The 14,072-nt window shown below is 40.1% G+C and overlaps 1 protein-coding gene across 2 annotated transcripts in view; it reads left to right on the top strand.

Annotated features, from left to right (window-relative positions):
• SETD4 (SET domain containing 4) overlaps positions 1-10,383 on the top strand; it is a 282,732-nt gene extending 272,349 nt beyond the window's left edge. For both annotated transcript variants that reach the window (XR_007477398.1, XR_007477396.1), the window contains exon 14: positions 10,275-10,383. The gene's annotated coding sequence lies outside the window, so the exon portion shown is untranslated. The remainder of the gene's footprint in view (positions 1-10,274) is intronic.
• The last annotated feature ends 3,689 nt before the right edge of the window (positions 10,384-14,072 follow it).

Here is a 14,072-nt window from a genome sequence, read left to right as displayed (position 1 = left end):
CATCACAAAGTACCGAGCTGATCTCCCTGTGCTATGCAGCTGCTTCCCACTAGCTAACTATTTTACATTCGGTAGTGTATATATGTTGATGCTACTCTCACTTCACCCCAGCTTCCCCCTACCACCCCATGTGCTCAAGTCCATTCTCTATGTCTACGTCTTTATTCCTGCCCTGCCACGAGATTCATCAGTACCATTTTTTTTTTAGATTCCATATATATGTGTTAGCATATGGTAACTGTTTTCCTCTTTCTGACTTACTTTACTCTGTATGACAGACTCTAGGTCCACCCAGCTCACTACAAATGACTCAATTTTGTTTCTTTTTATGGCTGAGTAACATTCCATTGTATATATATGCCACATCTTCTTTATCCATTCATCTGTCGATGGACACTCAGGTTGCTTCCATGTCCTGGCTATTGTAAATAGTGCTGCAATGAACATTGAACATTCAAAACCATAATTATGAATTATGGTTTTCTCAGGGTATATGCCCAATAGTGGGATTGCTGAGTCATATAGTAGTTCTATTTTTAGTTCTTTAAGGAACCTCCTTACTGTTCTCCACAGTGGCTGTATCAATTTACATTCCCACCAGCAGTGCAGGAGAGTTCACTTTTCACCACACCTTTTCCAGATTTTTTCTTAATGGCCATTCTGACTGGTGTGAGGTGATATCTCATTGTAGTTTTGATTTGCATTTCTCTAATAATTAGCGATGTTGAGCATATTTTCATGTGCCTCTTGGCCATCTGTATGTCTTCTTTGGGGAAATGTCTGTTTAGGTCTTCTGCGCATTTTTTAATTGAATTGTTTGTTTTTTTGATATTGAGCTCCACGAGCTGTTTGTATATTTTGGAGATTAATCCTTTGTCTGTTGTTACATTAGCAAATATTTTCTCCCATTCTGAGGGTTGTCTTTTTGTCTTGTTTATGGTCTCCTTTGCTGTGCAAAAGCTTTGAAGTTTAATTAGGTCTGATTTGTTTATTTTTGGTTTTATTTCCATTACTCTAGGAGGTGGGTCAAAAAAGATCTTGCTGTGGTTTATGTCAAAGAGTGTTTTTCCTATGTTTTCCTCTAAGAGTTTTATACTGTCTGGTCTTACATTTAGGTCTCTAACCCATTTTTAATTTATTTTTGTGTATGGTGTGAGGGAGTGTTCTAATTTCATTCTTTTACATGTAGCTGTTCAGTTTTCCCAGCACCACTTATTGAAGAGGCTGTCTTTTCTCTGTTGTATATTCTTCCCTCCTTTATCAAAAATAAGCTGACCAGGGCTTTCCTGGTGGTGCAGTGGTTGAGAGTCCGCCTGCCAATGCAGAGGCTACGGGTTCGTGCCCTGGTCCGGGAAGATCCCTTATGCCATGGAGCCGCTAGGCCCGTGAGCCATGGCCACTGAGCCTGCGTGTCTGGAGCCTGTGCTCCACAATGGGAGAGGCCACAACAGTGAGAGGCCCGCGTACTGTAAAAAAAAAATAATAATAATAAGATGACCATATGTGTGTGGGTTTATCTCTGGGCTTTCTATCCTGTTCCATTGACCTATATTTCTGTTTTTGTGCCGGTACCATACTGTCTTGATTACTGTGGCTTTGTAGTATACTCTGAAGTTAGGGAGCCTGATTCCTCCAGCTTCATTTTTCTTTCTCAAGATTGCTTTGGCTATTTGGGGTCTTTTGTGTTTCCATACAAATTGTGAAAGTTTTTGTTCTAGTTCTGTGAAAAATGCCATTGGTAGTTTGATATGGATTGCATTGAATCTGTAGATTGCTTTGGGTAGTATAGTCATTTTCACAATGGTGATTCTTCCAATCCAAGAACATGGTATATCTCTCCATCTGTCTGTATTGTCTTTAATTTCTTTCATCAGTGTCTCATAGTTTTCTGCATACAGGTCTTTTGTCTCCTTAGGTAGGTTTATTCCTAGGTATTTTATTCTTTTTGTTGCAATGGTAAATGGGAGTGTTTCCTTAATTTCTCCTTCAGATTTTTCATCATTAGTATATAGGAATGCAAGAGATTTCTGTGCATTAATTGTGTATCCTGCTACTTTACCAAATTCATTGATTAGCTCTGGTAGTTTTCTGGTAGCATCTTTAGGATTCTCTATGTATAGTATCATGTCATCTGCAAAAAGTGACAGCTTTACTTCTTCTTTTCTGATTGGGATTACTTTTATTTCTTTTTCTTCTCTGATTGCTATGGCTAAAACTTCCAAAACTATGTTGAATAATAGTGGTGAGAGTGGTCAACCTTGTCTTGTTCCTGATCTTAGAGGAAATGGTTTCAGCTTTCACCACTGAGAATGATGTTGGCTGTGGGTCTGTCATATATGGCCTTTATTATGTTGAGGTAAGTTCCCTCTGTGCCTACTTTCTGGAGGGTTTTTATTATAAATGGGTGTTGAATTTTGTCAAAAGCTGTTTTTGCATCTGTTGAGATGATCATTTGGTTTTTCTCCTTCAATTTGTTAATATGGTTTACCACATTGATTGATTTGCATATGTTGAAGAATCCTTGCATTCCTGGGATAAACCCCACTTGATCATGGTGTATGATTCTTTTAATATGCTGTTGGATTCTGTTTGCTAGTATTTTGTTGAGGATTTTTGCATCTATGTTCATCAGTGATATTGGCCTAAGAAAGTTTTCTTTCTTTGTGACATCTTTGTCTGGTTTTGGTATCAGTGTGATGGTGGCCTTAGAGTGAGTTTGGGAGTGTTCTTCCCTCTGCTATATTTGGAAGAGTTTGAGAAGGATAGGTGTTAGCTCTTCTCTAAATGTTTGATAGAATTCGCCTGTGAAGCCATCTGGTCCTGGGCTTTTGTTTGTTGGAAGATTTTTAATCACAGTCTCAATTTCAGTGCTTGTGATTGGTCAGTTTTTATTTTCCATTTCTTCCTGGTTCAGTCTCGGAAGGTTGTACTTTTCTAAGAATTTGTTCATTTCTTCTAGGTTGTCCATTTTACTGGCATATTGTTGCTTGTAGTAATCTCTCATGATCGTTTGTATTTCTGCAGTGTCAGTTGTTACTTCTCCCTTTTCATTTCTAATTCTATTGATTTGAGTCTTCTCCCTTTTTTTCTTGATGAGTCTGACTAATGGTTTATCAATTTTGTTTATCTTCTCAAAGAATCAGCTTTTAGTTTTATTGATCTTTTCTATTGTTTCCTTCATTTGTTTTTCATTTCTTTCTGATCTGATCTTTATGATTTCTTTCCTTCTGCTAACTTTGGGGTTTTTTTGTTCTTCTTTCTCTAACTGCTTTAGGTGTAAGGTTAGGTGTTAATTTGAGATGTTTCTTGTTTCTTGAGGTAGGATTGTATTGCTGTAAACTTCCCTGTTAGAATTTCTTTTGCTGCATCCCACAGGTTTTGGGTCATCGTGTTTTTATTGTCTTTTGTTTCTAGGTAGCTTTTGATTTCTGCTTTGATTTCTTCAGTGATCTCTTGATTATTTAGTAGTATATTGTTTAACCTCCATGTGTTTGTATTTTTTACAGATTTTTTCCTGTAATTGATATCTAGTCTCATAGTGTTGTTGTTGGAAAAGATACTTGATAACATTTCAATTTTCTTAAATTTACCAAGGCTTGATTTGTGACCCAAGATATGATCTATCCTGGAGAATGTTCCATGAGCACTTGAGAAGAAAGTGTATTCTGTTGTTTTTGGATGGAACTTTCTATAAATATCAATTAAGTCCATATTGTTTAATGTATCATTTAAAGCTTGTGTTTCCTTATTGATTTTCATTTTGTATGATCTGTCCATTGGTGAAAGTGGGGTGTTAAAGTCCCCTACTGTGATTGTTTTACTGTTGATTTCCCCTTTTATGGCTCTTAGCATTTGCCTTATGTATTTAGGTGCTCCTATGTTGGGTGCCTAAATATTTACAATTGTGATATCTTCTTCTTGGATTGATCCCTTGATCATTATGTAGTGTCCCTCTTTGTCTCTTGTAAGAGTCTTTATTTTACAGTCTACTTTGTCTGATATGAGAATTGCTTCTGCAGCTTTCTTTTGATTTCCTTTTGCATGGAATATCTTTTTCCATCCCCTCACTTTCTATCTGTATGTGTCTCTAGGTCTGAAGTGGGTCTCTTGTAGACAGCATATATACAAGCCTTGTTTTATTATCCATTCAGCCAGTCTTTGTCTTTTAGTTGGAGCATTTAATCCATTTACATTCAAGGTTATTATCGATATGTATATTCCTATTACCATTTTCTTAACTGTTTTGGGTTTGTTATTGTAGGTCTTTTCCTTTTCTTGTGTTTCCTGCCTAGAGAATTTCCTTGAGCATTTGCTGTAAAGCTGGTTTGGTGGTGCTGAATTCTCTTAGCTTTTGCTTGTCTGTAAAGGTTTTAATTTCTCTATCGAATCTGAATGAGATCCTTGCTGGGTAGAGTAATCTTGGTTGTAGTTTTTCCCTTTCATCACTTTAAATATGTCCTGCCACTCCCTTCTGGCTTGCAAAGTTTCTGCTGAAAGATCCACTGTTAACCTTATCGGGATTCCCTTGTATGTTATTTGCTGTTTTTTCCCTTGCTGCTTTTAATATTTTTTCTTTGAATTTAATTTTTGATAGTTTGATTAAGATGTGTCTTGGCATGTTTCTGCTTGGATTTTTCCTGTATGGGACTCTCTGTGCTTCCTGGATTTTTGACTGTTTTCTTTCCCATATTAGGGAAGTGTTGAACTATAATCTCTTCGAATATTTTCTCAGTCCCTTTCTTTTTCTCTTCTTCTTTTGGGACCCTATAATTCAAATGTTGGTGCATTTAATGTTGTCCCAGAGGTCTGTGAGAGTGTCCTCAATTCTTTATTTTCTTTTTTCTTAATTCTGCTCTGTGGTAGTTATTTCCACTCTTTTATCTTCCAGGTCACTTATCTGTTCTTCTGCCTCAGTTATTCTGGTATTGATTCCTTGTAGAGAATTTTTAATTTCCTTTTTTGAGTTGTTCACCATTGTTTGTTTGCTCTTTAGTTCTTCTAGGTGCTTGTTAATCATTTCTCGTATTTCCTCCATTCTCTTTCCAAGATTTTAGATCATCTTTACTCTCATTACTCTGAATTCTTTTTCAGGTAGACTGCCTATTTCCTCTTCATTTATTTGGTCTGGTGGGTTGTTACCTTGCTCCTTCATCTGCTGTGTGTTTCTCTGTCTTCTCATTTTGCTCAACTTACTGTGTTTGTGGTCTCCTTTTCACAGGCTGCAGGTTCGTAGTTCCCGTTTTTTTTGCTGTCTGCCCCTAGTGGCTGAGGTTGGTTCAGTGGGTTATGTAGGCTTCCTGGTGGGGGGGACTGGTGCCTGTGTTCTGGTGGGTGGGGCTGGATCTTGTCCTTCTGGTGGGTAGGGCCATGTATGGTGCTGTGTTTTGGGGTGTCTGTGAACTTAGTATGACTTTAGGCAGCCTCTCTGCTAATGGGTGGGGTTGTGTTCCTGTCTTGTTAGTTGTTTGGCATAGGGCGTCCAGCACTGGAGCTTGCTGGTCGTTGAGTGGAGCTGGGTCTTGGTGTTGAGATGGAGATCTGTGGGAGAGCTTTCGCCATTTGGTATTACATGGAGCCGGGAGGTCTCTGGTGGACCAGTGTCCTGAACTCAGCTCTCCCATCTCAGAGGCTCAGGCCTGACACCCGACCAGAGCACCAAGACCCTGTCAGCCACACAGCTCAGAAGAAAAGGGAGAAAAAAGGAATGAAAGAGAGAATAAAATTAAGTTAGTAAAATAAAAAATTATTAAAAATAAAAACATTAAAAAGTAATAAAAAAAAGAAAAGAAAGAAAGAAAGAAAGAAGGGAGCAACGAAGCCAAAAAACAAAGCCAGCAATGATAACAAGCACTAAAAACTATCCAAAAAAAAACCCCCATAAAACAAAAAAAATGGACAGACAGAACCCTAGGACAAATGGTAAAAGGAAAGGTACATAGACAAAATCACAGAATGAAGCATACACATATACACTCACAAAAAGAGAAAAAGGAAAAAAAAAGTTATATATCTATATGTAAAAAAAAAGGAGGAAGAGAGCTACCAAATCAATAAACAAGTCTACCAATGATAATAAACTCTAAATACTAAACTTAGATAAACATAAAACCAAAAACAAATTAGATGCAGAAAGCAAACCCCAAGTCTACAGTTGCTCTCAAAGTCCACTGCCTCAATTTTGGGATGATTCGTTGTCTATTCAGGTATTCCGCAGATGCAGGGTACATCAAGTTGATTGTGGAGATTTAATCCTCTGCTCCTCAGGCTGCCTGGAGAGATTTCCCTTTCTATTCTTTGTTCTCACAGCTCCCAGGGGCTCAGCTTTGGATTTGGCCCCACCTTTGTGTGTAGGTCGCCTGAGGGCATCTGTTCTTCGCTCAGACAGGACGGGGTGAAAGGAGCAGCTGATTCGGGGGCTCTGGCTCACTCAGGCCGGGGAGAGGGAGGGGTATGGATGTGGGGTGAGCCTGCGGCAGCAGAGGCCAGTGTAACATTGCAGCAGCCTGAGGCACGCCTTGCGTTCTCCCGGGGAAGTTGTCCCTGGATCACGGGACCCTGGCCGTGGCGGGCTGCACAGGCTCCCGGGAGGGACGGTGTGGATGGTGACCTGTGCTCGCACACAGGCTTCTTTGTGGCTGCAGCAGCCGCCTTAGCGTCTCATGCCCGTCTGTGGTGTCTGTGCTGATAGCCGCGGCTTGTGCCCGTCTCTAGAGCTCGTTTAGACGGTGCTCTGAATCCCCTCTCCTCGTGCACCCCGAAACAGTGGTCTCTTGCCTCTTAGGCAGGTCCAGACGTTTCCGTAGACTTCCTCCGAGCTAGCTGCGGTGCACTAGCCCCCTTCAGGCTGTGTTCACGCAGCCAACCCCAGTCCTCTCCCTGGGATCCGACCTCCAAAGCCTGAGCCTTAGCTCCCAGCCCCGTCCGCCCCGGCGGGTGAGAAGACAAGCCTCTCGGGCTGGTGAGTGCTGGTCGGCACTGATCCTCTGTGTGGGAATCTCTCTGCTTTGCCCTCTGCACCCCTATTGCTGTGCTCTTCTCCATGGCTCTGAAGCCTCCCCCCCCGCCACTGCCCCATCTCTGCCAGTGAAGGGGCTTCCTAGTGTGTGGAAACCTTTCCTCCTTCACAGCTCCCTCCCAGAGGTGCAGGTCCCATCCCTGTTCTTTTGTCTCTGTTTTTTCTTTTGCCCTACCCAGGTACATGGGGAGTTTCTTGCCTTTTGGGTGGTCTGAGGTCTTCTGCCAGTGTTCAGTAGTTCTGTAGGAGTTGTTCCACATGTAGATGCATTTCTGATGTATCTGTGGGGAGGAAGGTGATCTCCACATCTTACTCCTCCACCATCTTGAAGGTCTCCTCTTGTTGGAGTTTTTGTTGTAAGCATCTTTTCCCACTCTGTGGGTTGCCTTTTCATTTTCTTAATAGTAATGAACAGAAATTCCTAATTTTAATACAATTTAATTCATCTTTTTTTCTGTTAAAGGTTATTTTTTATTTTTTTGTGCTGTTTAAGGAATCTTTGCCTACTCCAAGGTCATGAAGACGTTCTCTTATTTTTTTTTTTAAGATTTATTTTTCCCTCTTATATTTAGATTAAAAATCATCTGGAATTGATTTTTGTGTTTTATTGCATTTCTGTGAGATATTTTCATATACTAAAATAATCTTCCTTAAGGCCCTGTTTAAAATTCACCTCTTTGTCTCCAGTTTTAGTACTTTTAAGAAATATCAATGTCATATAGAAACTTTTAGCGAATTCAAGAGATCTTTTTAAACTTACAATTGTATTGAAAGCAATGCTTCAAATAATAAACACTTTATATTTACTCAGGGTAGGCTTACTTTCAACAGAGCCAAATTTAGGGCAGTTATTGAAACTTTTAAGTAACATAAAGCACTTTTTTCATCTGGTGCCAAAAGTATAATGCTCACAATAATTTATATTTAATTTTTAATACAGTTATCTATCATGAGTAATTATGTGGGCTGCTCCCAGTATTCCATTCTCTGTTATGTGGTTTTCCTGAAGACTGTGGTTTCTTTGTATAACTACTGGGAATTATTACCTTGCTGATGAATTTCTCTTCTGAAGAGATATCAACTACGAGTTTCAGTGTCGTACTTTTTCACTTCAACTTACAAAACAGGCACAGTGTCTGGGTGCTCCCTTTATTTCTCGAATGTTTAGAAACAAAGCACTCTTTGTGTTTAAAGACATATTTTAGCAAGACTGTGCTACTTCATGATAAATACCTTTAAAATTGGCTGAAAGAATTGATTAAAATTACTCTACATGTTTTGCCATGTCATTTCGGAGCAGCCTGCTTTCTTTGGCCAACAATGTGCTTGAATAGTCAAGAAAGCCCCTTGGTATTTGGTGGTCAGACTGGCCATGCCATTTTGCACAGAAGGAATGAAATTTGGCTTAGAAGTTAGATTGGCAATTAAGAACTTTTAGAAAGATTGAAAAGAATATTGTACCCCAACTGTAAGGTCTGTTATTTTTACTCCTTTTTCTCACTACCAAGAAACAGACCCCTCTAGAATGCAAGCCCCATGAGGGCAGGTTTTGTTCACTCCTTCATCTCCATCATCCAAAGCAAAGCAGTGCTTGGCACTTGTAGCTGCTCAATTACTGTTTCTGAGTTGAAACTAAGAATGAATGAATCCTTATGCCTTTAAAGGGTGGGATGCAGGCATGTCCAGCCAAGGCCTCCATCTTTGCCCTCTCTCACCTCTGAGCTATCCTGAGGGACTTTTATAGGGAATGCTCAGGCCACAGTGGATGCTTCCTCGCTTAGCCTTTTTGAGCTTGTAGACTGTAAAGGACATGGATTGCTTCCCCCAAACTTCCATCCTCCAACCCCAAAGATGAGGAGGAGTTGAAGATGAAACCAAAATTGCCAACGTTAGGAAGCACGAAGGTTATGATATTCCTGCTGGTAATTGTTGATTTAGGAAAGATGAATGTAAGGTGAAAGGATGAATACATTTGTAGACACGTTTAGGAGGCTTTGACACTGTAAAATTTAACAAGAAGAACTCAATTAATCGCAGCTGGGTAACTATTTATTCAGAACACAAATTACAGACTCGTTCACAAGTTACAGACGATTAAGATTTAACCTAAATTTTAAAAAATGACTATAGGATTTGCTTATGATGGTATAAGGTCTTTGTGTAACATCCAAAAAGAAATAAGCAGTTAATGGCACTGGGGCTCGAAGGAGAGACATCAGAAATAAATTTGAGGACCATTCACGGTTATTCAGGTGCTGGCTGAAAGCACATGAGTAGATGAGCTGACTGGGGCTCATTTTCCTGTCGATGGGACTTGGGAGTAGAGGAAGAGAGAAAATGAGATGTATGCCATCTCACCTCTGATTTTCAGAACCTAGATACACATGACAATTGTTATTGTTTTTAGATTAGCTCAAACCATTGTAGTTTAGTTATTTAATTCGGAGTAGTGGCCTAAAGCATATAGCACTCTACTATCCTTTCCTTTCAAGTTTTTATCCACTGCTCATATGTGGTGACACACTTCCTACATGCTGTTCATGTATTGACAAGTGGTTCTACCTCTTTGTTTGCTGTATTAATCTCTTCTCAAGTTCTTTGAGGTGAACAACCCATTTCCTTTTTAGCTACCCATGGTGCTTGACGTAAAGGAGTCTCTGCTGAGCTTCTTAAACTTGTGTGTATCACTTTAACTATGCCACAAGATGAAAAGTAGATGTGTGGGGCAAGGAAACTTCTAGAAGAGCATCTGATCTTATCTCTCCACACTCTCTACACTTATTTCAGTGAAAATTCATATGGAGGTATACTATTTTCTCCATTGTATTTTGTGGTCACTGACAGGCTGTTTGACTTTGGGAAAATTACAGCTAGCTTGTGATACCATTAAAGCATTGTATAGACTACTTAAGAAAGCTCTAGAGAAATTTGCATCCAAGAAATAGCATAGTTTAGTATTTATCTTTCCCTGGACAGCACAAAAACTAAGGCAATTTTCCTTTGATATTATACAGTAAAAAAAGGACCCAGTTTATATAGTTTATGAACAAGAAAACTTCTCAGATATGTGACAGTATTTAACTTATAAGGCATGTTACAGGATTATTCTGAAGTTTCATGTTGATAATAATAATGATACGAGTATTACCAAAGTAGTCATCATGAATAGGCTATTGTGTGTCAGGCACTTTGCTGTTTTATACATATTATTTCATTTAATCTATAGATAATCTTCTGAAATAATTATAATGCTTTACAGGTGGGGAAAATGAGACTCAGAGAAATTAAGCAGTTTGATGAACCACACTAGGTAAGTGGCAGAACCACATGGTTGAACATGTCTGTCTGACTTCAAAGCCCTTGTGTTCCGTAATTAAGCTGAAACTTTGGGTTCAAGAGACAGCTGACCTCTGGGTGTATAAGAGAAAGCTACTAGTGAGAAGAAGAAAAGTTGTGATAGAAATCTCTAGAATAAAAATCATGGTATCTTTAAAAAGATCTTTGTTAGAGCCTTGAGTATTGGGGAGTGGCAGAAAAACAGTGACTTACCCATTGGAAAGAGTCATTTAACATACAGCCAAAAATTTATTAAGCAATTACCATGTGCCACGTAATGAGCTAGGTACTCAACAGTGAATAGATCATGGGCTTGCTTTTCTGATCTTATATCCTACAGAATGAATATTTCTCTGTGCTATACTCTCTTCTTCCCTAAGAAGTCAAAAGAGAAATAGAGAAATTCATTAAAACGCAATGTCAGATGACTTTCCAGATTTATAATTAACTGGTTTCATGAGAAAAATGGAAAAATTTCATCTAAGACAGGAAACACATAGAGCATGAGCAGATAGCCATCTTTGAAGAAATGTTTCCTTTCTTCTGTTAATATTGGGATATCATACAGTTATTTTCCTAGAATGTTGAAATTGGTATAAAAGATTTTTAGATGCCATCCAGTGTAAATGTCGTTTTTGCCATCCTGCTTGGCCTGAAAATTGGATATGTTTCTTAGGAATGTTGAGAAAGAATGAGGAGGAAAAGAAGAGTGAGCACAAATTCCAATCAGCCCTTTTCTGATCCAGTCAAGTCTGTTCCATAGGGTTGCGAGTTCCTTGTCATGGGCCGTCGTGGGAAATTAGAGCCAACGGCTGGAAGCTGTTCAGATGGATTTTTTATTTTTCCTTTCAAGTAAGCTGTATTAAATCACACCAAAAAGAGCTGACATATTTAAAATCCTGGCTATTATAATACATTAAGCACAGTAAAAATCTGCCTGGTTTTCACAACTCGAGATCACCTGGCATGGGTGCTTTTTGGACATATTAGAATTGGCTACATTCCCCAGGCACATGAGGCTGTCCCTATGCTTATCTTGCATTTCGTAGTGGAAAGTCTCCTTGGCTTTCAGTTCCAGCCTTCTCATCACCACGTTGTAGCAGGCATAGCAACAGGGTAATGCAGGGCAGCTCCTTGGTTTCCACTGCTACTGCCCCAGGTTCTGGTGAACACTGAAAAGTGGCCAACAAGAAAGTAAAAACTGGCAAGAATAGCTAACCAATGAGAATATCAACCTCAGAACAATGAAATGCAAAGATTCACCTATAAAACAATAGCCTGCAGATCAGTGTTGCTTATATACACACATTTAAAGACCGGAGTTGGAATGTTAAAGAAGTCTCTGGAGACAGAGTGGATTTGTCCACAGCCAGATGGCTATTTGGAGTTGTCCTTGGATGTTCCCAGCATCCATGTTCAGTGGTATCAATTCCAGTGACAGGGGCCATATGGCGTCACCATCTGAAAATCAGTGTCCGAGGGGCTACACTAGTGCATTTAAATTTCTCCTCTAGTGTTTTTCATGAAAGGCAGTTTTAAAAATATTAAGTTTATTTTTAAAGACATTTTGTATCTTACTTTTTTGTCCTTATTTTGCCTGTTTTTCTACGAGTGTTTCCATTTCTTTATCTCTTGTCACAATTTGCATGATGTGCTAACCAAGAAGGAAAAAATAACAAGTGGGAAGAGTAAGCACTTAGCAAATTATCAGATGAATGGATCATTATGCCCTAAGAAGCAGGCCTCCTGTAATTTTCTGACTGCATGTAATTTTCTGATAGAAGCCACTTGACTATTGGGAGCAAATGAAGCAACTGGGAATTTTGGGAATGATGAGTGTTGCCATGTGTTTAAGCCTGTGCTTTGGAATAAAACCACATTATCTTTTCCTTTGCTTTGTGAATCTGAATCTATACTGAAATGTCCTAGGGGGATGTAATTCTAACTAGATTATATTCAAGTTCAGCTTTGGAAAAGTTAGGTTACATATGGCCTCCTAAAAACGTGAATGTAACTTCTAGAGTTTCTCACTCCCAGAAATGAGAGCTAAAGTTATTTTTAGCAATTACAGTTGAATGGAGACAGTGATCTATTGGTCTGATGCCTCTTTTTATGACATTACCTCCTGAAATGTTGCATATTTTCATGCTTAGAAATACCCTCTAACTTTGTAACGTACTCTGAGGATCGTATTGTATCTATTCTTTGCTCCGTAAATCACATAACGGCCGTTGTACAAAAGGAGTAAGATCTGACCTGATGTCTGATCTGTGGCATGGGTGTCATGCGGTTCATCGTAGGCTCCTGAAAGGCTGGAGGGGCTGTTCTTCGCAGGTCAGCATTCTGGGCCCGAGGCCACGGCAGTTCTTACTCCGTGGGAAAGATACCCTGAGTGTAGGAATAACACCAAAGCTGCCTGTCCCTTCGTGTTTTAGAGTTTCTCCAGCAGCTGGACTACAAACCAAAGTGCGGTTTCTACGTGAAAGCTGAGATGAATATTCACTTGGAAATTCAATTCAGCAAGCACACGGGTCACAGCATTGCCCGATTTCAGGGGCACTATTCATAGAGAAAGAGTGCCGTGTTTGGACTGATCAAACAGTGCCATCTTTAACCAAAAGCGAGGAAATGGTGCTGCTTAAAATTCATTCGCAAGTCCATGACTTTTTTTTTTTATAAATTTATTTATTTTATTTATCTTTGGCTGCATTGGGTCTTCGTTGCTGCGTGCGGGCTTTCTCTAGTTGCGGCAAGCAGGGGCTACTCTTCGTTGCAGTGTGCGGGCTTCTCATTGTGGTGGCTTCTCTTGTTGCGGAGCACAGGCTCTAGGCGCACGGGCTTCAGTAGTTGTGGCATGTGGGCTCAGTAGTTGTGGCTCGCGGGCTCTAGAGCACAGGCTCAGTAGTTGTGGCACACAGGCTTAGTTGCTCCGCGGCATGTGGGAACTTCCCAGACCAGGGCTTGAACCCGTGTCCCCTGCATTGGCAGGCTGATTCTTATCCACTGCACCACCAGGGAAGCCCAAGCCCATGACTTTTAATATAAAGCAGAGAACTTGGATAAGCAGCTTGTGCCTGTAGCCCATTGTGCCAGTGATAGTGGAAACAGTGGCAGCAGATTATTGTCCAGCAAAATCAATGTCTAAGGCCAAGGCTAGAGGGGTATGAGTGAAAGTGAATACATTGATTAAAGAAGCTCAGAAAATCAGGAACACCGGGCTCTAAGTACATGTATTTGGATGGGGGTTGGGGGTTGGAGGATGGAGAATGTTTTGGAGAATTGACAATTGGTTTTATGGTTTTTCCTTCCCTTCCACCTCCTCTCCAACTCTTACCCCTCTCTCCTCTTCATCTTTTTCTTAGGTGACAGAAATTGCAAGTTGACCTCATTATCTATTTCCCCTTTTCTCGATTCTTATAGAACAATTTTTAGTGGGGTACATGGACTTCTTCTCACCCCAGTTCACTTCTCAGTCTCCTTTGATGAAGCTACATGGGTATGTCCTGGAATATAAACAGGTGTTGTGAGTGCACCTTCTGGCTTGCGCCTTTAAGGGGAGGCATGCTTTTCCTTTCCGTCTCCCCTTATTGGAATGAGGGTGAGGGAATGAACCATCTTAGACCATGTAGATGAGAGAAAGACTCTCAGAAGGACAGGGAACCAAGGTAGAAGAGTTCTGGGTCCCTGATGCCTTCACATGAGCCCTGGACTGCCTATACTC

This window comes from Orcinus orca, chromosome 5 (genome assembly GCF_937001465.1).
Source record: "Orcinus orca chromosome 5, mOrcOrc1.1, whole genome shotgun sequence".
Lineage (NCBI taxonomy): Eukaryota > Metazoa > Chordata > Mammalia > Artiodactyla > Delphinidae > Orcinus > Orcinus orca.
The sequence above is the reverse complement of the archived record's forward strand: the minus strand, read 5'-3'. Positions and strand labels throughout refer to the sequence as shown.